Consider the following 27,468-nt stretch of genomic DNA (forward strand, 5'->3'; position numbering starts at 1 on the left):
CTTATCCTTAGGCCTCTTGGGATACGTTGATGTTTTTTGTATAGTAGAAAAGCCTTAATGTCCAGGTCTAATTTTATATCTTTTCTACGAAGCTCATCAATCAGTTTTATGTCCCACAGTACTAACAAAGAATATAAAATTAAATTTAGACTAAACTGTAATTCCACACATATAGTCTATCTTATGACGTGTAAAGAATGTAAAATACAATATTTGGGGAAAACCAAGAGGAGGTTAAGAGATCGGGTGTTGGAGCACATCAGGGACATTGAGGACCCTGATGTGTTCACCTCTGTTGCCACCCATTTTAAATTTGAACATTTGGGAAATTCTAGCCTGGCTAATTTCCAAGCAATTGATCATGTTCCTTTCTCCAAGAGAGGTGGGGACAGAGAATATTATTTAAGCAAAAAGGAGGTTAGATGGATTTTTCATCTTAACACTAGGACCCCTCTTGGCTTGAATGTTGAAGCCGATGTCAATCTTTTTGTTTAAATAATCATAATACATTTTTGGGTTTTGGAGTATTATGGTAATTAGGTTAATATTTGAATTAAAATTAAATTAAATTTTGAATTAAATAATAGTATCAACAATAAATGATACCTTATTTGCCCCTTCTTTTGTCAGTTATTGCTCACTAAGATCATAAAAATTAAAAATTATAAATCAAGAATTAGAAACTAAAATTTTTTTTTGAGATTTAATCTACTATCTATTTTGCTCCCCTTTCATGTTTTGTTATTTTTGCTGTTTTTGCTGTTTTTGATTGTTTGTATATTTATGAACTTGCATTGTTGTGTGTGCATTCCTTCCTGTGTCCTGTACACATACAGTCTATGAATTAGGGATCAATTATTTAAGGCTTTATGAATTACTGAGTTTGATACATGTGATGTTAATTGCTTAATTATATGTCCCTTTAAATAGACTACAGGCAGTTGCATGTGCTAAGCAGTGATCAAGTGCGGTGGACCCGCATGAAACGCGTCTGCTGTTGCTGCCTTTTTGTGACCACTACTTGATTTTGGTGGTGGTCATTTTTGCTATTGTCCGCTCTTTGTTTTTAGTGCACAGTGCTTCAAATAAAGAATACTTTTGAATTTACTTACAACTGTTTGGAGCATCTTCCTAGTTAGCCGGAACTGTTTTCCTCAGAGATCTTCAGGGGGTTAGTGTTAGGTTTTTTTGAGGGGGGGTTGGTTGGGTTAGAGTAGGGGTATGTGGGTGGTGGGTTTTAATGTTGGGGGGGGTTGTATTTTTTTTTACAGGTAAAAGAGCTGATTACTTTGGGGCAATGCCCCGCAAAAAGCCCTTTAAAGGGCTGGTAAAATAGCTGATTACTTTGTCATGTAGAATAGGGTAGGGACTTTTATTATTTTTTTTTTTATTTTATTTTATTAGGGTGCTTAGATTAGGTGTAATTAGTTTAAATTTTTTTTTATTTTCTGTAATTTAGTGGGGTTTTTTTGTAATTTAGTTTATTTAATTGTATTTAATTGTAGGTATTTGTAGCTAATTTATTTAATTAATTTAATGATAGTGTAGTGTTAGGTTTAATTGTAACTTTGGTTTGGATTTATTTTACAGGTAATTTCTTTTAGCTAGGTAGTAATTAAACAGTTAATAACTATTTAATAACTATTGTACCTAGTTAAAATAAATACAAAGTTACCTGTAAAATAAAAATAAATCCTAAAATAGCTACAATGTAACTATTAGTTATATTGTAGCTATATTAGGTTTCCGGGAGCGGCGGTTTAGGGGTTAACATATTTATTATAGTCGCGGCGTGGTCCGGGATCGGCGGTTTAGGGGTTAAACAATTTATTTAGTTGCGGCGGGGTCCGGGATCAGCAGGATAGGGCTTAATAAGTTTATGTAGGTGGCGGCGGTATAGGGGGCGTCAGATTAGGGGTTAATAGGTATAATGTAGGTGGCGGCGGGGTCCGGGAGCGACGGTTTAGGGGTTAATATATTTATTATAGTTGCGGCGGGGTCTAGGAGCGGCGATTTAGGAGTTAATAACTTTATTTAGTTGTGGGGGGCTCCGGGGGCGCCGGTATAGGGGGTAGAACAGTATAGTATAGTGTGAGTGCTTAGTGACAGGGGTATCAATAAAGCTGTAAAACAGCCGAAGAGCAGCGAGATTGATTCCGCTGCTCATCGCCCCCTCCTTGGTGCGCGGCTTTTTGACAGATTTATTGATAACTTTGGCGAGCATATTCAGGTCCGCGGCGGCGATGTGAGGCGAGCTTAGGCGAGCGTATTGGGCAGGCGAATACAGGTAAGTAGACGGCTTCATAACTAGAGGCCATGGTCTTTCTTGTTCCGACATCTGTGGGAAGTCTGTTATTTCTTTCATTATTTTTGGGAAGTATTTATCCCTTAAGAGTTTGTATCTTGTAAAGTACAAGAGGAAGTGTGCTTCAGTTTCTATGTCCCCACTGTCACACTGTGCACATTGTCTAGCTGCCCTGGGTCTCCATTTTGTCTAGTATCTGCCAGTCTCTATTTCCAGCTGGTGGTCAGATATTCTGTATTTAGTTAGTACTTGTCTGTGCTTTGGGTTGGTGACACTTGTGAGATACTCAGCTAGTCTGTACTCTCTCTGTAGAGACCTGTAACACTCCAGCTTGTTCTGTTGCCCTATCTGTTCCTCCCAGTGCCCAGTGTACCTTTCCTTCAGAGCTGTTTGTAAGGTGTTTGATGACACTCTCTAATGGGCTGTGCTTTTGCTGATGTGGTTTTGCAGGTCTGATGTATATTCTCTAGATGCTTTTGATGATGGGTCACAGAGTGCTTGGTGGTAAAGTGTACTTGTGTCACTATTTGTGAGGTGACACCAGAATTTGTACACCCTTTTTTGCATGGTAGCAGCAATGGGAATCTCCCCAGCTCTGCTCTGCAGCCATTGTTAGGGGCGCTTCTGTGTACCCGCAGTGCATATTTACAGAATTGGAGAGGTGCAATTTCTGTGGGAGTTTTGTCCCATTCTCTGTAGTTCTGGGTCAGTGTTGGGCCCCAGATTTCACAGCCATATAGCAGGATTGGTACAATTGTGCTTTCAAATACCTCAACTAACAGTTCTGTAGGAGGGTTTAGGTTGGCTAGCGGCTTCTTGATTGCATGGAAGGCTCTAAGGGCTTTTTCTTGCAGTGTTTTGATGGCCAGTTTAAAGCTTCCTGATGCACTCAGTATAATTTAATGAGTGCTCTACCTCTTTAGAGAACAATAGGAATTTGAGTTTTTGCTGGAGATTTTTGGGCTTTTTCTGGAAAGTCATGACTTTTGTTTTTTCCATATTCACTTCCATTGCCCATGACTTACAGTATGTCTGCAGTATGTCTAGTTTTTCTTGCAAGTTTTTTCTTGCAAGTTTAATTAGTGGAATATTGCTTCGACTTTTACAACTGCCTTAATAAGGTTCATTCAGGGATGAGCATATTACATCTTAACATTGTACTGTGTTAGAGAGATTTATGCTAATTTTCACCTAGATTTAGAGTTTGGCGTTAGCCATCAAAAACAGCGTTAAGGGGTCCTAACGCTGCTTTTGGCCGCCCGCTGGTATTTAGAGTCAGACAGGAAAGGGTCTAACGCTCACTTCCCTACCGTGATTCCAGGCTACCGCAGATCCCCTTACGCCAATTGCGTATCCTAGCTTTTCAATGGGATCTGCCTAACGCTGGTATTTGGAGTCTTGGGAGAAGTGAGTGGTAGAGCCTCTCCTAACGCCAAAAAAAGTCAGTAGTTAAGAGCTTTATGGGCTAACGCCGGAATATAAAGCTCTTAACTACTGTGCTCTAAAGTACACTAACACCCATAAACTACCTATGTACCCCTAAACCGAGGCCCCCCCCCACATCGCCGCCACTCTAATAAAAAATTTTAACCCCTAATCTGCCGACCGGACATCGCCGCCACCTACGTTATACTTATGAACCCCTAATCTGCTACCCCTAACATCGCCGACCCCTATATTATATTTATTAACCCCTAATCTGCCCCCCCAACGTCGCCACTACCTAAATACACTTATTAACCCCAAATCTGCTGACCGGACCTCGCCGCAACTATAATAAATGTATTAACCCCTAAACCGCCGCACTCCCGCCTCGCAAACACTATAATAAATTTGATTAACCCCTAATCTGCCCTCCCTAACATCGCCGCCACCTACCTACAATTATTAACCCCTAATCTCCCGCCTGCACCGTCGCCACTACTATAATAAAGTTATTAACCCCTAAACATAACTCTAACCCTAAACCTAACACCCCCCTAACATAAATATAATTTATATTAAACTAAATAATATTCCTAAAATTAACTAAATTATTCCTATTTAAAACTAAATACTTACCTATCAAATAAACCCTAATATAGCTACAATATAATTAATATTTACATTGTAGCTATTTTAGGATTTATATTTATTTTACAGGCAACTTTGTATTTATTTTAACTAGGTACAAAAGCTATTAAATAGTTACTAACTATTTAATAGCTACCTAGTTAAAATAAATACAAAATTACATGTAAAATAAATCCTAACCTAAGTTACAATTAAACCTAACACTACACTATCATTAAATTAATTAAATAAATTACCTACAATTACCTACAATTAAATACAATTAAATAAACTATTCTATAATACAAAAACAAACACTAAATTACAAAAAATAAAAAAATATTACAAGAATTTTAAACTAATTACACCTAATCTAAGCCCCCTAATAAAATAAAATAAAAAAAAAATAATAAAAGTCCCTACCCTATTCTACATTACAAAGTAATCAGCTCTTTTGCCTGTAAAAAAAAATACAACCCCCCCAACATTAAAACCCACCACCCACATACCCCTACTCTAACCTACCCAAAACTCCCTTAAATAAACCTAACACAACCCCCCTGAAGATCTCCCTACCTTGAGTCGTCTTCACCCAACCGGGCCGAAGTCTTCATCCGATGGGGCAGAAGAAGACATCCAGACCGGCAGAAGTCTTCATCCTATCCGTGCAGAAGAGGACATCCAGACCGGCAGACATCTTCATCTAAGCGGCATCTTCTATCTTCATCCATCCGGAGCGGAGCAGAGCCATCTTCTTCCCAGCCGACGCGGATCCATTCTCTTCCTTTAAATGACGTCATCCAAGATGGCGTCCCTCCCTGCGCAGTTAGGGTCATCTTCTGGTACAGGGGAGGAGGGTTTTTCGGTTCTCGCCTCCATCCTCTGGCCACAGTTGCCGCTCCGTCTTACGCAGGGCTGGCAGACATAGCCCACGGGGCGTTTCATGAGTGTCATTGAAAGCCGGGGATGGCAGTTCCAACTCGCAGAAAGTGACCCAGGCAAGGGTTGCTGTTTGGAGACCTAGAGCCACAGGATATCACGATGGGGATTCCCTTGTACAGCCAGCTGGTTTGCTGTTAGAATACCAGCCTGCTTTTACAGGCACAATAGAGTGCCTTCACGTTTGTGAGTACCCTGTATCTTGTCTCGTTTGGATATTCTTGGTCCTTATTGATCTACACATGTGGCGCCTCTGTTTCTGTTTTCATTACAGTTATCCATCATTTATTAAAATAGCCAGTAGGTGGAGCTGTCCGCTTATGTTGCAGCAAAACCAAGCAAGCTGAAATTAACCAGTTTAACCAGACCTGAGCTATCGAGCAGATTTCAAAGGAACAAGATCTTCCTGTCTATAACTCAGTCCAGATTGGAATGCATAGAAAGAACTGTTTGCAGAAAAATGCAAGTGAAATCTGTGTTGTGTGATTATTTTATTAGATTTATAATGCTGTTTAGCAAATGTTTTTGTTCATTTAATTTAGTTTAATTATATATTCTGTGTTGTGTGATTATTTTGTTAGGTTTATAATGCTGTCTAGCATGTAAAGTCTTCATTTCAAAGCTTTTAAAATAATATATTAGGTGTTACTTATGACATTTTTGAGAGGGGCCTGGAACCTATCTCCCTCACTTCCCATTGACTTACATTATAAACTGGGTTTCAATTTACAACAGTTTCGATTTACAACCATTCCTTCTGGAACCTAACCCCGGCTTAAACTGAGGGCTACCTGTACTATTTAGCAAAAGAAAAGAAAATAAACAACATATTGAAAATAGTAATAATTTGCTTAATAAGGTACCGAATATAGAGAAACAGATGATTGATCCTTATGTGAATAATGGTGTAAGGGCCCTAAGAGAAGATAATAGAAGAGACCAGAGGAGAAGGACAGAAAGAGGTAACTGGGAACAAAATAGTAATACATTTTTTTATACTAATAATAGAGAAGATAAGGGGAACAACTACAGAAAATGGGGAAATAACCATGAGGGCAATTTTAGACATACTAATTATGCACCCTATAGGGATTACAATTCTCCAAGGACCAATAGAGAGAAATATTGGCATTCCAGGAGTGACAGAGATTACTATGATGGTAATGAGAGATATTATAGAACAGATGATAAAGGTAATAATGTCCAAAGATGGAATCAAAGGAGGGTTGATAATGAAAGAGGGTGGTATAATGATAAAAATGATTGGAATCAATCTAATAAAAAAGCTATTCCTAGAGAAGAAAGACAAACAAATTGGAGATTATAAATGTGAAGTTTTAGAAGATGATTCAAATGAATATCAAAATGCACAACCAAGTACATTGAGTGATTTTTTAGAAAAGGACAGAGAAAGAACCCACAATCCTCTGAAAGGAAAAAGGAGAAGAGAGGGAACAGAGGGAGAGGAAAGAGAAACTGACCCCAAAAAAAGAAGTAATAGAAACACACAACAAAGAAATTTTTAATATTAGTAGTATACCATTAACTATAGAACAAGAGAAAATATTAAGCAGAGGCTTATCCTTTGCCCCTTATACCAAACTTAATACATTTGAACACCTAATTAATGTCAACCAATTTATTGGGAGATTAACCTTAAAGAAATACTTTTTAAAGAATCCTGTGTTGAAAAATAGCATGAATGACATGATTCTGAATTTGATTTCCTATTAGTTAAGCATTTTAGAACCCCAATCTTCTATTTCCTCCCAAAGGACCATAAAAATGTTGAAAGACCATCAGGGCGCCTAATAATACCAGGCATAGAGAGTATAACATCTAATTTATCCCAATATATTGACTATTTTCTGCAGGGTTATGTTAAAAATATTCCATCTTATCTGTTAGATTCAACACATTTTCTTAACATAATAGAAACAATTAAATGGGAAGCAAATATGATTTTAGTAACATGCGACATGAGTGCCTTATATACCAATATTAATCATGATCTGGGCATAAAAGCAATAGAATCATATTTGAGACTGGATGAGAATATGACAAAAGAACAAGGAGAATTTATTCTAGACTGTATTCGTTTTATTTTAAACAAGAATTACTTTAAGTTTGATGACAAATATTTTTTACAGACCAAGGGAACGGCTATGGGCACAAGGTTCGCACCCAGCTATGCGAATTTGTTCATGAGGAGTTTTGAAGAACAACTGATGGAAACATCCCCATGGGGTGCGAACCTTGTGCTATATAGGCGTTTCATAGATGACATGTTTTTCATTTGGAGAGGAGATTCTGAATTATTAGATCAATTTATTGAAGATTTGAATAGCAATAACTTTGACTTGACTTTCACTCATGAATATAGTTTCACCAAAATTAGCTTTCTAGATATAGAAATTGAGATAATTAATGGACAGATTGAAACCAGAACCTTTTTCAAGAAGGTCGATACAAACAATTATATAGATGCAAAAAGAAACCATCTTGATACATGGAAAAAACACATACCCAAAGGACAGTTGTTAAGATTAAGGAAAAACTGTACCAAATTGGAAAAATATGAAGATCAATCAAAAATTATTACTGAGAGATTTAAACAAAAAGGTTATGATGGAGATAAAATAGAAGAATTGGCCAGGAAATTAAAAATGTAGATAGACAAAGTCTATTAAAAAAGAGAACTAAGACAAGATTTGAAAATATAAATGGTAACAATGAAATAAATATACCTATACTAACCACTTATTCTACTCAATATAAACTTTTTAAAAGGGTAATAAACAAACACTGGCACCTTCTATTGAAGGATCCTTTATTAGGCCCAAATATAGGTAGGAACCCCAGATTTATATATTGAAAGGAACAGAATTTCAAAAATTTACTAGCCCCAAGTGAATTCAAAAGGAAGAAAACCTCAATGTTTGATAAAGGAATTAAAGATCTGGAGGGGAATAAAATAGAGGGTATCTATCCCTGGAATCTCTGTAAATCATGCCAATATAGCAGTAAACTAAAAAGTCTCAAATCGCAGAAAACAGGAAAAATATTTAAGATTAATGGCATAATCAGGTGTTCAGATGAAAATGTAATATATGCAATAAGATGTGACTGCAACTTGATGTCAGAAGAGTCGAAAGTTGAGAGACCGGATTAGAGAGCATATCCTGAACATTGAACATCACAGGAAAGACACAATATTACATAAACATTTTCATGAAATACACCAAGGAAAAGTAAGTTGCATGAATTTTTGGGGAATTAAGAAGGTGCTACCAGATGGTAGGAGAAGAGACATGGAGAAAAAACTCCTACGTCAGGAAGCAAACTAATTTATAACTTTGGGACTTTACACCCTTTGGGTTTAAACAGTGAACTAGACTTGAGTCGCTTAATCTAACTTAGAATGTATATAAGACTAAATCTTTATTTAAACCAAATGTTATAATGAGTCTCAGCAAAACTAAGTGGAAGTTGAGATATATACATATATACAATTGTAAATATATATTATATCAATACTGTTTGGGCAACAGAAAAAGGTTTAGTTCCAATGCTAAATATTAAATATTACATTATAAAAAATGTTTTCATATGTCCTAGAATTCATTAGTACACTATTTGAGAGTACATGTAAGAGATTTTAATAGCACTAAAAGTTTTAAGAGTGTTTTTGTATAAAATAGATTTTTCTATGAAATTCACTTTAGCAGTAATTCATATACTAGGGTTTTTTTATTGTTTTTTAATGTTTTTGAAGTGAGAGTTTATTAAATGATTCATTTGAACAAATTCTATCACCAATTGAGGATAGAGATGAAATAACATGAAATTTGCTAGATAGAGATGAAAAAACTTAAAACTAAATAAAAAAATAAAAAATAAGACATCATATGTAGTATCTGATAGAATGAATTTATAGATAAAATAAGTTAGAAGCAATATTTAATTGAGTGATATCACACAAGTGAATACATTTAATATGAATGATAACTATTAATGAAGATCGATCAAGACAAGGGAAACAGATAGAACAAAAGCCACTATTAAAAAGAAAAAAAGTCTGTTTAAAATAAACAAATGCCATGAAAGGGTTAATTGAAATGCCTTTAAAAAGGAAGGAGCAGGTGAGACTGATTATCTTGACAAAGGCTTTACAGCCGATATGCGTGGATACAGTGTCTAACAGCTCCAGCTGAAAGGAAAGAACCGGATATTGATCTGGAATTGCCTGAGATCACTACTACGTCTGCTCCCAGGACCGTACACCGAATTGAACCTGCCACTGGTAAAAACTTGAAGGAAGATCAGGATTCAGAGGTGTGAACGGTATCTACTAAATTGAGTGTGCACACAAAGTTTTTTTCAATCTCCAGAACAGCTGACCGAAGAAGGGGAAGTGAGTGACAGCTGCTCACACAAGCGACTACGAGCGGTTGAAGCTCACTGAGAGGTACACGGATTGACTGCCATCTGTGAACTAATGAGTTTGGAATATAACGGAATCAAGGTAAAAACTGTGTAACCATAATACAATAAGTGGCTAAAACACTCTGCATAATGTGTAAAAAAATAACGGACCCAAAGGGTTGAAAATTTACAAATATCACATTTGGAAACATCTTAAATGTGCTACCTTTGTACAAACTGTTTCTGTATAATAGCTATAGAACAAAAAGCTGAGCAAGTTTATTAGTGGAATATTGCTTTGACTTTTACAACTGTCTTAATAAGGTTCATTCAGGGATGTGCATATTACATCTTAACATTGTACTGTGTTAGAGACTTATTTAAGCTAATTTTGTTAGCAATGGTATAGATATAGTAGATTCAGCATATTAGTAATTGTACACACGTATTGTTTCTTTTTTATTAGATTTTAAGGATATTCAGACTGATTTTAGCAGACAACGGTGTCGTAGAAATTTTGTCATTTTTAGGATGATGTGTTTTAAAGATTGTTAATGCATCATTTTTGAAGTAGGTAATAAATTACTGAGTTGCATATTGAATCCTCTTACTTGGAAATCTATTCATTGTATGAATAAAAATATTTTTATTTAATAATTGAATCCTCTTTTTTCTGACAGTCTGCCTTTGTTGGCGCCACCCACACCCTTTGTTTTCTATAATCATTTACATTTTCATACTTTGTGAGGAGTGTGAATAGTGGGCTTGGCCAGTGCTGTTTTGACTAAACTCTTAGACCAATAATTTTTGTCCTAGTTTTTCCTGCAAACCCACTGCTGTGGGGGACAGGATGAGCAGGTCATTTGCATATAAGAGACAATGGATATCCCCATTCAGGGATATACCTGGTGCTGTGCTTTTCTCCAGTACTGTGGGCAGATCATTAATGTACAGGTTGAATAATGTGGGGCTGAGCATGCATCCTTGTCTGACACCTCTCCCTCCTTTCTTTCTGTGCTCTCCCTCCATTTTCTCCTCCCCCATTAATTTTTCTCTCTCTCCCTTTCTCTCTCCCTCCAAACCTTCTGAGGGAGAAAAACTATGGTATGAGATGCATGAAGGCTTAATTCAACCCACTTGATTGTATGTGAGTGTTTTGCTATTTTTTTGCTTAATATTTACTTTGGAAATGCTATGGAAAAATAAAAAATGTCATGTTACAACCAAAAAATATCAAGGCTGAAAAAGGCCTAAAAGCTAGGATGGTTAGTGGTAGGGGGCAGCAAAATTATGAGTGCCTAGGGCAGCACAAAACCTAAATACACCACTGAGTAGAGGCAAATGGCACAACACATTGAGATAACATAATTTCACTAAAATTTGTGTATTAATAGTAGGAAAACAATTTTAAAATATAACCCTGATGTGAGTGAAACAATGTGAAATAGATGAATATGAATAGACAATTATATATAGAAAATGTATGTATAAAACACTATGGCAATCTTACTGAATCCATACAAAGATATATGAAAAAATATATACAAAAAAACAAAACATACAGATTATTACAATGAATTAACTTGTAGGCTTAAACTATAAATCATATAGTATCAAAAAGTATCAAAATGTACTATAATGACTGGTGTTAGATCTGTAGAGTAATTATGTATAATGCAGTTTATGCAAGATTGCATTATTTATCTATATTTCCTTATACATTTCTTCATATAAAAAGAGAAAAAAAAAGAAGAAAAAGGGGACTACTAGATATTTCCAAATAATACTACAGAGTATGTACACTAAACAAGTCCACAAAAATAAAAAATAAAACTGTAAAGTCAGTCTACAAAGTCAGTCTACAAAATATCTCATGTCCCATTCTAGGTTCATACCAGAAGGTGATTTAGTTTTCAATTTGTAAATCCAGAAAAGTTCTTTCTTATCTAGAATTTTGGCTTTATTGCCTCCCCTTTGTGGAATTCTGGCTAAATCAATTATTTATATTTTGAATTGTGGGACATTAGTAAAATGTACAAATTTAAAGTGTTTGGCGACTGCAGAATCTTTGTTGAAATTTTTGCCATCCCTCAGGTTTTCTCTGGCACGTGATCTAAGGGCTCTAGTAGATTGGTCAATGTATTGGGCTCCACATAATTGACAGTCTAACAGGTATACTATGTACTCCATAAGGCAGGTAGCATAGAAGGAAATCTGAAAGAATTCCCCTGTGACCTTGCTGCTGAAATTATCTGTAAAATCCATAGTATCACATGTCAGACAGTTGTTGAGATGAGATGTAAAATGACCCCTACCACATAGCCATGAGTTTTTCTGGACCCTATTAGAGGAGACTAAACTGGGTGACAATTTGGAGGCCAAATGGGTGTTTTTTAGCCACAAATCTACTATTTTTTATCTAAGGCTATAAAATGTAATCACCCTTAAGTACATCCAAATGCTTTCTAATAATCCTACATATGTTATCATAATTAAGGGAATTCTCCATTGAAAGAATGGTGCTATCACCATCAAGAAAACATTTTTCTGATCTAATTTTGGAGTCAGTCCTGGAGTCATTACTGATCCCATCACTGGGTAAACTTGTCGAACTGCGCTCATTGATATTACTGGCAGTTTTGCTTTTAGTTCTACTTTTAGATTTCATAATGGGGTCCAAAATTTTTATTTATTCAAAGGTTTTATACAGCTTTGTTCATTATAATCCCTAGCCCTCAGTCTACATATGAGTTCTAGGCCCCCTTCTAAGTAGTTTTGTAAGGTACTGGCATTACGTCTAAGCCTCATGAATTGACTTCTAGGAATGGAGTTAACAAGGTGTTTAAGATGACATGAAGTAGTATGCAATATAGTGTTGCCCGCTGTCTCCTTATGATATGTACTGGACACAATTCTATTAGTAGATGGATCCCCATATAAGTATAGGTCCAAAAAATTGACCCCATCAAATCTCATCTCTCTTGTAAATCTGAGATTGATCTCATTCTCATTAATATGAGTCAGGAAATAATCAAATGAAAATGTTTCTCTAAATATAAAAATGAGATCATCGATATACCTCATGTACAAAAGGATGTCAGACTTCAGAGGTTCCTCTATATCATAGTGCTATATTATATGTGCTGGAGTTCCCAAAGACCTACAAATAAATTGGCATATGATGGGGCAAATCTCGACCCCATCACCATGCCTTGGCATTGTAAATAATATTCTGAATAAAAAAATAAAATATAAATAAAATAGTTGTGGTTAAGTATGAACTCCACAACCTCCAAAATGAGCTGTTTAGTTTCATCCACATAGGAGGTTTCGTGATTCAAGAAGAACTCCAAAGCCATGTATATGAGGGATTGTAGAATATAATGAAACAATGTCCACTACTACCCATCTGTAACCCTCCTCCCAGACAAAATCTCTCAATATATCTAAAAGATGACTAGAGTCCCTTAGATAACTATATAAATTCTTGACCATGGGTTGTAAAATGTTATCAATCCATTCAGACACAGGTTCCCAAAGGGAACCTATGCCCAAAATGATCTCCCAGGGGGACAAGTGATATTTTTATGTGTTTTTGGGAGGTAGTGAAAAATGGGAGTAATGATGTTAGTGGGAATCAGCTGTTTAAAATGTTCCTTAGTCATAATTCCTAATGCGACTGCAATATGTAATATGTCGTCAAATCTGAAAGCTGTCGGTTAGCTTCAGTAACATTATCTACTTTGTTGAGAACAACATTACCACCCTTGTCAGAATTTCGGATGACAATGCTGTTGTTCCCAAACAAATCCTTAAGAGCGGATCTCTCAGGTCCAGTCAAATTGTCTTTAGGTTTAACTTTTCGAGTACTCTCTTCAAATTTCAAAATGTCCTCTTCAACTCATTTATGAAATGAATTGATAAAGCTGCCCCTAATGTATAGGGTAAAAGACCCCAATTTCTTCGGGGGAAGAGGCACTGTACTGTCAACATCTGTCACTGTATCACTTATACTTTTCAGAGTTTCAACTGCACATAAATCTGCAAAATTGAACATTTTACCAATTGGTATCATGCATATTAGGATCAAATTCATCATATGTAACATTGTGCTCATTGGAGTGAAAAAACCTTCTTAAAGTAAATTTTCTGACAAACTTATTGATATCTATTAATGTCCTATAAGCTAAAAAATGTAGTAGATGGGGCAAACCCCAAACCTTTTTTGAGGACTTTCTTATGCATAGGTGTAAGTTTAAAGTCACACAGATCACTCCCACTTTTCTTCTTCCTTGATCTCCTTGTTCGTCCCTGCCTAAAGGGACAGGCGACTGAGTACATGTCTTGGGACAAATGACCACCTGCAATTCTTCTTTCCCTCTAGTTATCGAGACCTGTGAAGATAAAGAGAAATAAGGGGGAGGAGAAAAAGATACGAACTGAATGGTTATCACTGGATCCTACGGAGTCAGAATCATAGTCAGTGGATTCTGGTTTTGTAGAGGAGAAGACTACTTTGCGTTCTTTTTCAGCAATAGATTTCTTCAAAATTGATTTAGGGAGTTTATTTTCCTCCACTCCATTATTGCGATTCTTTTGAGCTCTTCTCTGTTGTCTACGGAACCTTGACCAGTCATATACTCTGTTACTCTCATAGTCCTCACGATCCCTTGTAAACGTCTTACTCTTTCTCTCTGCCAATTCTTCATCGGCTTTTTTGATATTTATTTTCATCTGTGTCTTTAAAACAGCATACTGTTCATCATCCTTTTTGGTAAGCGCCTTGGGGCGTAAAACACGTAAGACCGTGGAGCTCTCTGTTTGGTATGTGTGTCATCTTTTATTCTTGGAATAAAGTCCTTTTTCCCATTCTGTTGCTTAGTAGCGGCTTTCCATCTTCTCTGTCTATGGATGAGCGGTCCGTCCTCTGCTTTAATTAAGCCTGCTCCATGCTACCTTTTTTGGCTTAGATAATTTTCCTTTCACTCGTGTCCGATATTTGCAGTGGTATACCTTTTTCCTCTAAAATAATAATTGCACTCTAGTGAATCCATTTACTTTCAAATTGTAATAAGCATGTTTTTCAGTCAGACAAAAAGATGAAAAAAGCTTTATCCCTTGCTCGCTACAGTTAAAGTGCCACTCTTTATCTAGCGCTAATACATTTACTGCATAAGCTATCGAGGTAAAACCTCATCCTGTTTACAATACAAATGTTTAACGCTGGTAGGAAAGTGTTCAGATGACACAAAGGCAAATTTAGGGACAGAATCAGAAGGCTACATAACTGCATAAAACTAGTGACCGTTTCTTTGCTTAACCCTTTTATTCTCAGAAATATTGGACTGTCTCATCTCACTGATCCTTACACTGCCTGGTGAGCATTTATTTTATTTTTAAGTTTCACAGGGGCATAGTACTGTCTGCTTACTTCTGAACCCCACTCAGGCCTGTAACCTGCTCCACATTAAGCCTTGCAGCTTGTGGTATCAACTGTTCCTGTACTTCCTAATTCCTTTAAACTGTTATATTTAGTTCTGGGATTTTTCTGTATCTTTCCAATTGATGCTGGGATAAGAAGACTACTGGCCAGGATTGGTCTGATAAGGAAATATCCCACAAAGATTACATACTGGTCATGCTTTTAAATAGCCACTTGTGTTGCTTCTTTGTTTGCCATAGATTGTGCTTCTATTTTGGGGTCAGAGGTGGTTGCCTACCTGACCTATACAAGCCCGCTAGGAAGAAAGTTCACAGAGCTTTGCAATAACGCAGCCATGCTGGTCTCCGGCCAACTCCACCACGCCTTTGGCAGTACTTCATTAATTCAACCAGATGCTCTTCTAATATATTAAGAGACCATAAAAAACAGTAAAAAGTGTGTTTTACCCAATGTGATTAGAATGGAGAGCCATGCTAACTGTTTTTTTTAACATGAACTATTGTTACCTAATAAAACTTTATTGCTACTAGAATACATAAAACATTGGACATAAACATAACATCATTTTATAAAGTACAAAAACTGTATAGACTTCAGCTTTAAATTGGATTGATGCTGATAGTGTAATAGTATGACAGTGATTTATAAAAAAAAAAATGAGTGTATTTTAGGAAAGTGAAAAATTTTGATAACTAATCCTATCTTGCATGCTCATTCTTATGTAATTTTGTGATGAGTAATTAAATATGCTTTTCTCAGAAATATTTTAATATCTCACAAACACAATATACATAAATAAAACACAGCTCAAGTGTGTCAGACTGGTTCCTTTAAAAGGCTGCTTTAATTTTGTTTATTGGTATCATATTTGGGAATAGCAAAGTGAAAAATTAAAATGAAACTGGCACTTATACAGTGATCTTTTTTTGTTCATGTACTGTGTTTTCTAACAGTAAGCACTAGTTGCACAACAGAGATGACAGAAAATTCATGAGAATCAGAAACATCCTAGAGAAAAGAAAATATCTTGGCTCTGAAAAAGCCATTGGCACATTAACAAACATTTAGCTTCATCCAAATATATGAGTCAGTTCTGGGCATAGAACAATTTGTTAATGCCATTCTGGATGATGATTTATGACTTTGTCTTAAGTGGAAGATCTCTGAGACTTAGCAAGCTGTTGCCTTCAAGCTAGAGTCAGTCTAATTAGCTAGTTGGGTGGATTCTTCAAGATGGTGTACCATCTGGCCTTTCTAACAAGCAAAATAATCATCCACTGAAATGGCAAAGGAAAAAAATAATAATGAATCCCAAAGACCAGTTGGTAAAACAGGTCAAAATTGTTAATTTACAGGATATAAATGATTGCATCTGATTAGAACAGAGAAAGCCAATGGGTTTGGCATATGGCATACAGTGCCAGGAGCTCAGGTATATTAACTGTTGTTGAGCAATGAATGAGAATGGAAAATGTATTGAGACATATTTTGGAATGTAGATGAATCATACAACACAATATTTATACAATTAATAAATATAAATATCCATCTGTGATATTTCCCAAAACATTAGAATAGTATGTTAATTATAGAAAAGATAAAAACAATAAACATTTATTCACAAAGACAATATAAGCTGTTTGTGTGTTTTTCTCATTATATTTTGATTTCATTTGAAATGAAAATTCAAAGTAAAAATGTATATGTTACTGCAAGAGTTTGCTCATTGTTTCCCCAAGGATATTGATGTAAGCACAAGGAAAATACTAAATCTCCTTATCAAGGACCTTTTTTAATATAAATTAACCAAATCTTTCAATTTTTAAAGATAACTCATTAAGATTTTTTTTATTTTTTGCATTTGAATAAGACCTTAAAAGTGGCATAAATGAACTTTTTGTCTTTCAATTGATTAAAAAATATTAAGATATAGGGCCCAATAAATTAAAGGTCTCTGGGCTGGGGAGATTTTAAAGAATGCTTACCAGTCCTTCTATTTCCCTGGTGGAATAATCTAAAACCACTTAGACTAAGGGGCGTATACTGCATTTTCGTATGAAAAGTGCACAATAAAATTCGTATTTTAAACATCATGCAAAATAAATAATAAACATTCACACAAAAATAAGCAGAGAAAAATTATTTTGTTAAAGTGCATCAAAAATCATAAGAAAATTGTTCACCAAGAATCATATTTTACCAAAAATGTAAAATTTTTAGGTAAATTACACAGAAATAAACTGTATTGACTATGCATAGTGTAAATCATAATTTAAGCACACTGGATGAGCAATAAAAGCAAAAAATTAAAAGCAAAAAATTAATACTTCAAAGTTTTTTCGTAAAATTGACTGAAAATTGGTGTTCCATGGGCGTGTATGAAATTGTATCTCTAATCCCAGTGTAATTCTATAAAGATTTTCACACTACAGATCTCATTTTTTTTCTCACCAACTACAAGTTGGCAAGCTTTTCTCAAAACACTGAAAATACTCAAATAGAAAAACACAAGAATACGAAAATATAAGTATTTGTAAGATGTTATATGCAGAAAGCAGAGTAATGTGATTTATATTCTCCTGCTCACTGCTAACTTCACTCCACTGTGAGATGTGTCCCTTTTCAGTGAGCTCTCTTACTTTCAATAGGAGACATCTAACTACTTGCAGGGATTGCCCCTTTTTTACTATAATTCAACCAGTACAGTCCCTGCGAGGGTCGACGAGAAAAACCAAGTCTGAAATTGCAAGGTTTATATCATCGGGCCCACAATCTGTACAAAAATTCCCTTAAGGCACTTTTTTGTCTTTCAATCAATTAAAATATATATATATTAAGACATAGGGTGCCATGTACTAAATGCTGTGAAGACAAGGTTCTCAACTTGAGAACCTGTCGGCATGGCTTTGCATCAAAGGGCAGTGGACCCTGCACGTCTGCTGCCCATATGTAGCATTACACACTCACTTGCGTGTGCAATGCTGCCCACTTCTCTTGCGCCACCACTCACACGAGAGAAGGGCCTGTCAATCCCCCTGATAGAGAGTGTTTGGGGTGATTTCAATATGCCACCTCAGAGGTGGCAGAGAGTGTATGAAGCAACATTTGCAAACCTGCACCACAAATGCTCAAAGGCAACTTAAACTGCTAAGTATACGGAGCCCATAATCTATATAAAATTCCCTCAAAAAAAATGAAACTGCAAAGTCAGTATATGCGACTAACACCTCATGAAGTGCTTTAAAGTCCAAATTTGGGGAACAGATAAATACAAAGATTATTGAAGCCCAAAAATAGTGTTTTTGCAACTTGTGGTAGTTTAATAATAAGATGCCCTGAATCTTGGATATGTCCTTTTAATCTTTCTATACTCTTGGTTGTAAAAATGCATCCAAATAAAAAATGACCTGGACTAAACTGACTGGGTTGATTGCCAACCCTGTTCTCACATTATTGGTTACACAAGAGTAGGGGGTAGGATTGCACAAGACCGCTTGTGTACAACTATAACCTCTGCTGCAAACACAGATAAATAGCTTCTCAGCCTTGTTTGCTCGCAACTCCTTAACTTGGGGCATATGGGTTTGCCTGGAGTGGAATAACCACTAAACGAAACAAGCAAAATAGCCTGTTCTCTGTGAAGTCAACATTCTAGGATAAGCCTTTCTCTTTTAGCTCAAATTGTGGCTTTTAGAGAGAATACGATTTGTGCAGAATATCAAGCTGGTTCAGTCCTGAAATACCAGGCAATTACCCTCTGAGCTATAGACATGACAACTCAGACTTGTGCTTTTGCTATCTCTTCTCCTTGTCAGTGATAAATAGTCATATCTCTTTAGCTAGACTGAGCACTGGATCTACAGTTATTATACTGTATACATTCTGACAGCTTCAAAAGTTCTATAGTGACATCATGTTGTTGACGTCATGTTTTGTGTATTGTATTTATGAAGTTATGAAAAATAGGTCTGTGCATAAGATTAATTTAAAGATATTCTTCCATGGATATTGCAGATAAAATATATTAATAGACAATTGCTTATGTTAGTATTAGTGTTTCCTTTAAGGTGCATTTAGGAATATTTGCTATATTTTAACTTTATGCAGTCAGACTGTCATAGAATCATTGTTATGCTGTGCAAATATGTGGATGCAAAACCTATTTTTGGAGCTGTGCTTCTAAAATCTTAAATTGAAGCAATAAATAAAAACTACTACCATGCGTGATACAACTGTGCTAATACAGTTCTTGAACTGATTGAAGAATAATGTTCTTTTTCTTACATAATTAATTCCATATATAGAGTAATGTTCACATTTCCAATTAGTTTTCTAGGTAGAAGCTTGCTCAGTTTAATATGATCTATTCTCAAAATGAATACATACTGGAAAATGAGCAATATATTCCTGTTGAAATCCTTCATATTATATCTAATTTTAAAGAGAAATATATCGTAATGTCTCTAAAGCAGAAGGCAACAGTTCTGAGAGCTATTTAGATTTAGTTTATGGCTAATTACTTTGTGAATATAAATGTATTTCTGAGATCAGCACTAGGATTAAAAAAGCAACTATAGCATCTATTACAATCCTTTAAAAATTTCCAATGTAATCATATCATGTGCAAGCTTAGGTGAATTTTAGCTTTCTTTTCTAAACCATTGCAATAAATGTATCATGCAGAGAGGATTAGATTCCCAGTCCAGGAAACTGCCCTGTCTTGTATGTCCAGACTTATAGGAAGCGTTATGTGCAACGCGCGTCAGGGGCACTACCACAAGGTCATAGTACCGCTTCTCTTTTTAATCACTTACTCAGTATCCTACATAGCTCATTGATTCTCGTTAAAATAATTTTGCAGTCAGAATAACTTTAATTGAAGCCCCCGCTATAGAAGGGGCTTTTTTCAGCCTATCGTTTCTTAGCATAGCACTGTCCTTCTCATGTTTAGCAGTACATGTATTAAGGAGACACCAGCTATTTGATAGAAGCTGTCATCGCTAGCAGAAAATCTATCTTGAACATATTTTTATATGTATCTATATTGCTGTTGAAATACACCTAGGCAGATATATTACTAAGATATCGCAGGTTATAATACCTTGTGCAACGCTTATAATCAAACTATCTGCTACTATTTAAAATGGCAATATCTTATGAGAGGGTTACGTTACATTGCCATACGACAGCAATTGAATTAGATACTGTCATTCTGACTTATTATAGCCGCAACTATTATTCATTAATTACAATACTGAGTTCAAGCTACTTTTAACAGTGAATAATACAGGTACTAAGGGAGGCGCTAAAAAAGCCAAAGGTATCAAGCACTTATAAAATTTAATAAAAACACATATACATACAATGTCATATATAAAAGGGGACGTCTCCCCAAAACGAATACTACTATTTAATTACTTAAAATACTAAAAAATACAATTGATATAAATTCCCACAGATAAAAAACATACAGTCTGTATAGAGCAATCCCAATCAGTTCGTTATAATAAGGTCAGAGAGAAATGTCTTTTCTCCATATAAAAAGTAACTGAGTATACGGTCAGCGTTTCACTAGTCAAATACCACCAAGCTGCCAAATTGATAGACCAATTGCTGCCAAACAGTGTAAGCAGATAATTATATACTTGCAATTCCAAAGTCCTCTTACTGTGTAAGATATCACTTTAGCAAAACATTCAGCCGTGTACTTTACCAGATCCTTATACGTGAGGTGGATGCTTTTCCCCTTGCCCGGTATTCACCTCGAGCGGGGCCGACTGAAACTTTCTGGCGTCTGACGTCACTGAAAGATGTTCCGGTTTAGGAGAAGAAGCCGATTCCTGCGCTTACTTCTATGACCTGTAGTCACGGTCCTCTCAGATGAGCCCTGCACTTAGTGCTTATAGCACGCAAGGGATTGGATACTGGGCAATGTGAATGATATCCCAGAATTGCTGCCAAACAAGATGATTTACTCCTATTTAGGAGAAAATAGTTCAAAAATTTATAACCCGGGTTATTAAGTAGGATATGTAAATTGTTGTCACAGAAATAAAAACAACAATACTGCCAACACACACGACGCGTTTCGCCCTCCTATGGGCTGCCATCCATGAATTCTGTCAGTGTTTTGATCTGTTCACCATCAACATTGCGTGCAGCAGCAACCACAGCCTCCCAGACACTGTTCAGAGAGGTGTACTGTTTTCCCTCCTTGTAAATCTCACATTTGATGATGACCACAGGTTCTCAATGGGGTTCAGATCAGGTGAACAAGGAGGCCATGTCATTAGATTTTCTTCTTTTATACCCTTTCTTGCCAGCCACGCTGTGGAGTACTTGGACGCGTGTGATGGAGCATTGTCCTGCATGAAAATCATGTTTTTCTTGAAGGATGCAGACTTCTTCCTGTACCACTGCTTGAAGAAGGTGTCTTCCAGAAACTGGCAGTAGGACTGGGAGTTGAGCTTGACTCCATCCTCAACCCGAAAAGGCCCCACAAGCTCATCTTTGATGATACCAGCCCAAACCAGTACTCCACCTCCACCTTGCTGGCGTCTGAGTCGGACTGGAGCTCTCTGCCCTTTACCAATCCAGCCACGGGCCCATCCATCTGGCCCATCAAGACTCACTCTCATTTCATCAGTCCATAAAACCTTAGAAAAATCAGTCTTGAGATATTTCTTGGCCCAGTCTTGATGTTTCAGCTTGTGTGTCTTGTTCAGTGGTGGTCGTCTTTCAGCCATTCTTACCTTGGCCATGTCTCTGAGTATTGCACACCTTGTGCTTTTGGGCACTCCAGTGATGTTGCAGCTCTGAAATATGGCCAAACTGGTGGCAAGTGGCATCTTGGCAGCTGCACGCTTGACTTTTCTCAGTTCACAGGCAGTTATTTTGCGCCTTGGTTTTTCCACACGCTTCTTGCGACCCTGTTGACTATTTTGAATGAAACGCTTGATTGTTCGATGATCACGCTTCAGAAGCTTTGCAATTTTAAGAGTGCTGCATCCCTCTGCAAGATATCTCACTATTTTTTACTTTTCTGAGCCTGTCAAGTCCTTCTTTTGACCCATTTTGCCAAAGGAAAGGAAGTTGCCTAATAATTATGCACACCTGATATAGGGTGTTGATGTCATTAGACCACACCCCTTCTTATTACAGAGATGCACATCACCTAATATGCTTAATTGGTAGTAGGCTTTTGAGCCTATACAGCTTGGAGTAAGACAACATGCATAAAGAGGATGATGTGGTCAAAATACTCATTTGCCTAATAATTCTGCACTCCCTGTATATGTACACACATATAAACATATATATAAGTGCATAATATCACTTTGCCATTAAGCAGATAAAAACATGATAAAACATATTTATGCAATATTCATATTTAATAAAGATTTTAGCTATGTATTTACTGTAAATATTTCAGTAAATATTTGCTAATGCGAATATGCTGTTGTTTAAGCAATGGGTCTTTGTTTTTTTCCCAACAATTTTTTTCTCCTTTGACTTGGTGAATGCAAAAAAGCGATGGCGTTTGCGTGATCTGTTTTTTTTTTCCCACTTTTTTTCTCCATTGATCTATATGGGGAATACGTGCACACGCATGCAAAAACTTAAGTTAGTTTTTCACACTGTTCGGGTTACCACTAGCGCAAAATATGTTTTTTTGGAAAGCAACCCGACTAACGCAAAAATTAAAATCCTAGGGGAGTTTTTGCTTAAGAAAATAAATAAATACTGTGCCACTTGTCATCTAGCCCTTATTGATTATGATATTCTACTGTGTTTAGCCATTCTTTAATGATGAGTGAATTTAACAATTTCATAAAAATGTTGTGTTATTTAATAATTTACCATTTTTAATTGCAATAATATATAAACATTTGATGAAGATAGCATTTAGTTGTGTAGTTTCTTAGTTTAATTTATAGATCTATATTTTTATTTTTCAAGATATGATGTGTGAATTATGCCTAAATGGGTTTCACGGCTATTCATCCTGGGCTGCCTCTTGCTTGTGCAATGTAAAGTAGCCCTGAATGCAGGTGGACAGGTTCCTTGTCTGGGATATCACTATAAGTGATACTTTGGGGTAGAATTAACAAGTGCCGGGCAGACATTATTCGTTGTAGCGGATCATGTCTACCCGACATCGCTAAATGCCGACAGCATACGCTGTCGGCATTAAACATTGCATATGCATCTCTTGTGAAATCCTTGTGCAATGCCACCCCCTGCACATTTGCAGCCAATCGGCCGCTAGCAGGGGGTGTCAATCATCCCAATCGAATCAGGATGATTGCAGTCCGCTGCCTCTTAACTTACGTTTCCGAGCCTGAAACTTCGGGCGAATGTTAAATCTACCCCTTCTAATGAATTGGAACAGATCAGAGAACCAGATAAAATCCATCTTAACCCCTTCTCTACCAGGAATTTCAGAGAACGTTTTTGCTATCACTCCTTTTAAAAAGAAATGAGTCTTTGTTTTTGTTTTTTATTTACCTACAATAACTATCACCTAGATTACGAGTTTTGCGTTAGAGGCTATGCGGTGCTAACGAGCAGTTTATGCTCACCGCTCACTTACAGACAAAGCTGGTATTACGGGTTTTTAAAAACCCGGCGTTAACCACAAAAAAGTGATTGTACAGCAAAATTTTGCTCCACATCTCACCTCAATACCAGCGCTGCTTACGTTAGCGGTGAGCTGGCTGAACGTGCTTGTGCACGATTTCCCCATAGGAATCAACCGGGAGAGCCGGCTGAAAAAAAGCAGCGTTTAGCTCCTAACACAGCCCCATTGATTCCTATAGGAAAAATACATTTATGTCTACACCTAACACCCTAACATGAACCCTGAGTCTAAATACCCCTAATCTTACACTTATTAACCCCTAATCTACCGCCCCCAACATCTACATTATATTTATTAACCCCTAATCTGCCGCCCCCAACATTGCCGCCACAATATTAAAGTTATTAACTCCTAAATCTAAGTCTAACCCTAACCCTAACACCCCCTAACTTAAATATAATTTAAATAATATCTAAATAAAATTACTATTACCTAAATAATTCCTATTTAAAACTAAATACTTACCTATAAAATAAACCCTAAGCTAGCTACAATACAACTAATGAGGACTTCCGCCCAGTTGGGTGAAGAATTCTCCAGGTAAGGTGATCTTCAAGGGGTTAGTGTTAGGTTTTTTTAAGGGGGTATTGGGTGAATTTTAGAGTAGGGTTGGTTGTGTGGGTGGTGGTTTTAATGTTGGGGGGGGATTTGTACTTTTTTTTTTTACAGGTAAAAGAGCTGATTACTTTGGGGCAATGCCCCGCAAAAGGCCCTTTTAAGGGCTGTTTGTAATTTACTGTAGGGTAGGACTTTTTTATTTTGTGGGGGCTTTTTTATTTTGTTAGGGGGATTAGATTAGGTGTAATTAGTTTAAACATCTTGTAATTTGTTTATTATTTTCTGTAATTTAGTGTTTGTTTGTTTTTGTACTTTAGATAATTTTATTTAATTGTATTTTATTGTATTTTATTTAGGTAAGTCATTTAATTATAGTTCAGTGTTAGGTGTAATTGTAACTTCGGTTAGGTTTTATTTTACATTTACTTTTGCATTTATTTTAGCTAGGTAGTTATTAAATAGTTAATAACTATTTAGTAACTATTCTACCTTGTTAAAATAAATACAAACTTGCCTGTAAAATAAAAATAAACCCTAAGTATATTAGTTATATTGTAGCTAGCTTAGGGTTTATTTTATAGGTAAGTATTTAGTTTTAAATAGGAATAATTTAGTTAATGATAGTTATTTTTATTTAGATTTATTTAAATTATATTTAAGTTAGGGGCTGTTAGGGTTAGGGTTAGATTTAGATTTAGGGGTTAATAACTTTAATATAGTGGCGGAGACGTTGGGGGTGGCAGATTAGGGGTTAATAAATGTAGGTAGGTTGCGGCGATGTTATGAACGGCAGATTAGAGGTTAATAATATTTAACTAGTGTTTGTAAGGCGGGAGTGGGGAAGTTTAGGGGTTAATATATTTATTATAGTGGCAGCGTTGTCCGGTTCGGCAGATTAGGGGTTAAAAAATGTATTATAGTGTTTGCGATGCGGGAGGGCCTCGGTTTAGGGGTTATTAGGTAGTTTATGGGTGCTAGTGTACTTTTTAGCACTTAAGTTAAGAGATTTATGCTACGTCGTTGTAGTGTAAAACTTTTAACTACTGACTTTTAAATGCGGTACCAGTCTTGACAGGAGAGGGTGTAACGCTCACTTTTTGTCAGACTCGTAATACCGGCGCTATGCAAGTCCCATTGAAAATATAGGATACGCAATTGACATAAGTGGATTTGCGGTATTTCCAAGTCTGGCCAAAAAAGTGAGCGGTACACCTGTACCTTCAAGACTCGTAATACAAGTGGGCGTTAAAAAGCAGCGTTGGGACCAGCCAACGCTGCTTTTTTAGCCTAACGCAAGACTCGTAATCTAGCCGTATATTTTTTGGGGAGCCATCAAAAGACTTTCCAGTGGATGACAGTTTCAACTAATTATTTATTAACAGACTTAAAGGGACAGTATACACTCATTTTTATATAACTGCATGTAATATACACTACTATAAAGAATAAGATGCACAGATACTGATATAAAAATCCAGTATAAAACTGTTTAAAAACTTACTTAGAAGCTGTCAGTTTGGCTCTGTTGAAAAGGTAGCTGGAAAGCCCACTGCGAGTGGCAAATAAGACACTCCCCCCCTCCCCCTTCTTTTGCATATGAAAAGACCCTTTACACAAACAGCAGCAAGCTGGAGAAGGTAGCTGACAGTATTCACATAAAACTTTGGGGCTTGGTTAGGAGTCTGAAAATCAGAGCAATGTTATTTAAAAATAAGCAAAACTATACATTTATTTTAAAATAAAACTTTATGGGCTATATAAATAGATCATCTACAAAACATTTATGCAAAGAAAAAATGAGTGTATAATGTCCCTTTAATAAAGTATGTAAACGGCAAAACAATTAATAAAGTGCGTGTGTGTATTAATTATAACACGTATATATATATATATTTTTTTTTTATTATATTTTTATTGAGGAAAAAGAAGTTTACAAACACAAAACCAGTATACAGTTTACATGAATGCACACTTTAACATGTTGAGCATCATCATAGAGGCAAAACAGGAATAAATATACATATAATCCAAGAGTTTCTAAGTTTCAGAATTCCATGCCTTGCCACCGCAACTGGTATTAAAAGGTGAACAGCATCCTCATTTTTATCTCTAATACATGCTGGGTTGACCACTCAAGGGTCCATTAATAGTGCATAATAATTGTAAAGTTGGGGTAGTTTAGAACGAGTCAAAGAGAAGAGAGGGCTATTTGGACTCAGCACTCCTGTGGTGACCCTATATGTAAGATAAATTATAGGGTTGATGGGATATGAAGGCTAGTCCTGTATTAAGTCTATGAAGGGACAGCAAACATCCAAGGCCCCAACCGGCAGACCCTCTCATATACAAGATGCTGGCAATGAAGCAGTGATGTGTGGCATAGCCTGCCATCAGGGGAGGGTTAAATAGGCTTTTGCTATGAATATGGTTTTAATAATGAGAGGGTAAAGGTTAATAGAGCTACTTTATTGAGGTTTAAAGAGCAATATGCATTATAGGGAATGCTATACATCTGTTAGATAAACCTCAGTTGCCAATGTGGGATGCTATACAATTCGGTTGTCACCTTCACTATTGCACTTATGGGTGGTCTGAACTCCGACCAAGCATGTTACCTATCCATTTATTTTATTTATTTTTTGCCCCAGAAGCTCTCCTACTTTTGCCCCGCCCAGGCCTCGGCCGCTGGCCACGGGAGGGACTCTTGCAACATATTAATCTAATAGATGGATGCTATATTTCTTTATAATATAAGTAGACGCCATTTTATTATTTGTTTACTGAGGTAAATCCCCTAGGCCCCCCCCATCAACCCCACAAGGACACCCCTGGTTGAGCTAAGAAATCTATTTAGGATGGCGATGCAATTTTTCAAATGATATAAATAATACTGCATTGGGTATAGAGCCATTAATAAGTGGGTCGGAGACAGCTCCCGCAATGTGTAAATTCAAATTATGAAACAGTGCCGGGTAAACCAACCTCCATCTAACAGTTCTGCCTGTAACACGCACATCAGAATGATTTATAACAAAGCAAAGTCTAACTAACATTTTTAAATTCCAAACCTAGCACAACTGCGCCTAACATTAAAAACAAAGAAAA

Source organism: Bombina bombina, chromosome 2 (assembly GCF_027579735.1).
Source record: "Bombina bombina isolate aBomBom1 chromosome 2, aBomBom1.pri, whole genome shotgun sequence".
In the NCBI taxonomy this organism is placed as follows: domain Eukaryota; kingdom Metazoa; phylum Chordata; class Amphibia; order Anura; family Bombinatoridae; genus Bombina; species Bombina bombina.